The 2,616-nt window shown below is 47.2% G+C and overlaps 1 non-coding gene and 1 pseudogene across 1 annotated transcript; both read right to left on the bottom strand.

The window, feature by feature from the left end:
• Positions 1 to 1,664: 1,664 nt before the first annotated feature.
• Positions 1,665 to 1,819, bottom strand: LOC135035064 (U1 spliceosomal RNA; annotated as a pseudogene).
• A 152-nt stretch (positions 1,820 to 1,971) lies between these two features.
• Positions 1,972 to 2,135, bottom strand: LOC135035063 (U1 spliceosomal RNA). Its single transcript, XR_010230148.1, has one exon. It is a non-coding gene; the product is annotated as a U1 spliceosomal RNA (small nuclear RNA).
• Positions 2,136 to 2,616: the final 481 nt, after the last annotated feature.

Genomic DNA, 2,616 nt, shown 5'->3' with positions numbered 1-2,616 from the left:
GATTTATTTACCCAGTTAAAACAGCTTCAACACCAAGCTCCTAGAATTACTCCTGCTGGTCGTCTTTACGTCCCTGAGTTTTTGAGAGTTACTGTTTTAACGGAATTCCATGATAACAAAGTTTCAGGGCATCCAGGAGTCTCTAAGACATTGGAGTTAGTCTCTCGCTCAGTATGGTGGCCTGGTCTTTCTAAAGACGTCAAGGAATTTGTTTATTCATGTCAGGTTTGTGCACAGCATAAGGTTCCCCGTTCCTTGCCCATCGGGCAACTTATGCCCTTAAATGTTCCTCTCAGGCCATGGTCTCATATTTCTATGGATTTTGTGGTTGACCTTCCCCTTTCAGCCGGATTCCGAGTCATATGGGTGGTAGTGGACCGTTTTAGTAAAATGGCTCATTTTATTGCTCTTCCCCGATTGCCTTCTGCCCAAGGGTTGGCAGTTTTGTTTCTCCGCCATGTATTCAGGCTTCATGGGTTGCCTACTGATATTGTTTCTGATCGGGGTCCACAATTCATCGCACAATTCTGGAAATGTTTTTGTGCCTCATTGAAGATGAAATTGTCGTTAACATCCGGTTACCACCCACAATCCAACGGGCAAACCGAACGAGTTAACCAATCATTGAAACAATATTTGCGCTTGTATTCAGCCAAACTCCAGAATGATTGGTCCGAGTTTCTTCCGTTGGCTGAATTTGCTTACAATAATTCTTGTCATTCCTCCACTAAAGAGTCTCCATTCTTTTCAGTTTTTGGTTTTCACCCCAGAGCTAATTCTTTTTTTCATCATTCCTCAGTCTCCTCGCTTACCTTAACCTCCCATCTCAGAGCCATTTGGAAAAAGGTGCACCTTGCTCTCAGAAAAGCGGCCTTTCGAGAGAAGAAATTTTCTGACAGGCTCCGACGTCCTTGCACTTTTAAGGTGGGAGATAGGGTGTGGTTGTCGACTCGCAACATCAGGCTTCGACAATCCTCAGCTAGACTGGGACCCAAATTTATTGGGCCATTTCTTATTATTAAAAGAGTCAACCCAGTTGCCTTTCGGTTACGTTTACCAAGATCTCTCCGGATTGGAAATACGTTTCATTGTTCCCTGTTGAAACAATACGTTTCTTCCAGTAGATTTCCTCGGAAGATCTCTCAGGGTAGATCTCCAGTAGATGTACAGGGACAACAGGAGTTCTTGGTAGAGAAGGTTCTCGATTCCAAATTGTCCCGGGATCGGCTGTATTTTCTGGTTCACTGGAAAGGCTATGGTCCGGAGGAAAGGTCTTGGGTCCTGGATAAGGATCTTCATGCCCCGAGGCTCAAGAGGGCATTTTTTCGGGAATTTCCTCAGAAACCTGGCTTTAGGGGTTCCTTGACCCCTCCTCAAGGGGGGGGTACTGTTTGGCGCCGGGGTCCGCTTGATGGTCTGCGCGGCCCGGCGCCTAGCAACTAGAGATGCCGTGCACGTACAGCCGCCGGCTCCCTAGCAACGCTAGACGCCGGGCGCGCTGAGCCGCACGGACCCTAGCAACGGGGACGCCACTGGCGGACCGCATTCCCCGTTGCTAGGCTTTAGGAAATTAAGATATTCACCTGCTCTCTGGCCGTGCAGCAAGGCAGCTGCACGGCATTTATTCTAATCAGCCATTAGCATTAGAGACCTGAGACAAAGAGATCTGAATTATATGAGAGCCGACCAGAGGAAACACAAATTATGCAGTCAAGTGTCCCACATTTGGGGAAATCGCAGATGCAGCACACCCAGAGTGCAATGGGTGAGCCTTGCCCTGGGAGAAGCACCTTCCTGATCATACCTGGCAGGTAAGTAGGAGTTGGGCAAGAGCTGAGGAGGGTCGCTGCTCGGGCACCCCCCTGTCAAGTGAAGGAGATCCAACTGAGGCAGCACAAGAGAACTCTCGAAAGAAGAACAAGGCTAGAGGAAGATCTGAGACACAGAAATCTGGCTTTTACCAGAGCTGACCAGAGGAAAGCACAAACACAGTCCCCCACTACCACAAATAATGCAGTCGAGTTTCCCACATTTGGGGAAATCACAGGGGTCAGCATACCCAGAATGCAATGAATGAACCTCACCCTGGGAGAACAATCTTCATGACCATGGTATCTCCTATGCAAAATAAGTATGATTTGGGATAGGGCTGGGGAGGGCCGCTGCTCAGGCACATCTCTGTCAAGTAAAGGAGATTCAACTGAGGCAGCACAACCTAACCGTGGTTTTTTTTTCATTCTTTATACCGTCATAGTGTCATACTAGTTGTTACGAGTATACTACTATCTCTTTATCAACCAGTGTACAGTGCGGTAGTTCACGGCTGTGGCTACCTCTGTGTCGGCAGTCGGCAGGCAGTCCGTCCATCCATAATTGTATTATAATATATACCACCTAACCGTGGTTTTTTTTTCATTCTTTATACCGTCATAGTCAGTCATACTAGTTGTTACGAGTATACTACTATCTCTTTATCAACCAGTGTACAGTGCGGTAGTTCACGGCTGTGGCTACCTCTGTGTCGGAACTCGGCAGGCAGTCCGTCCATCCATAATTGTATTACAATATATACCACCTAACCGTGGTTTTTTTTTCATTCTTTATACCGTCATAGTC

Source organism: Pseudophryne corroboree, unplaced genomic scaffold, assembly GCF_028390025.1.
Source record: "Pseudophryne corroboree isolate aPseCor3 unplaced genomic scaffold, aPseCor3.hap2 scaffold_593, whole genome shotgun sequence".
Taxonomy (NCBI): Eukaryota; Metazoa; Chordata; class Amphibia; order Anura; family Myobatrachidae; genus Pseudophryne; species Pseudophryne corroboree.
Note: the sequence above shows the minus strand (reverse complement) of the source record. Positions and strands in the feature narration are given on the sequence as shown.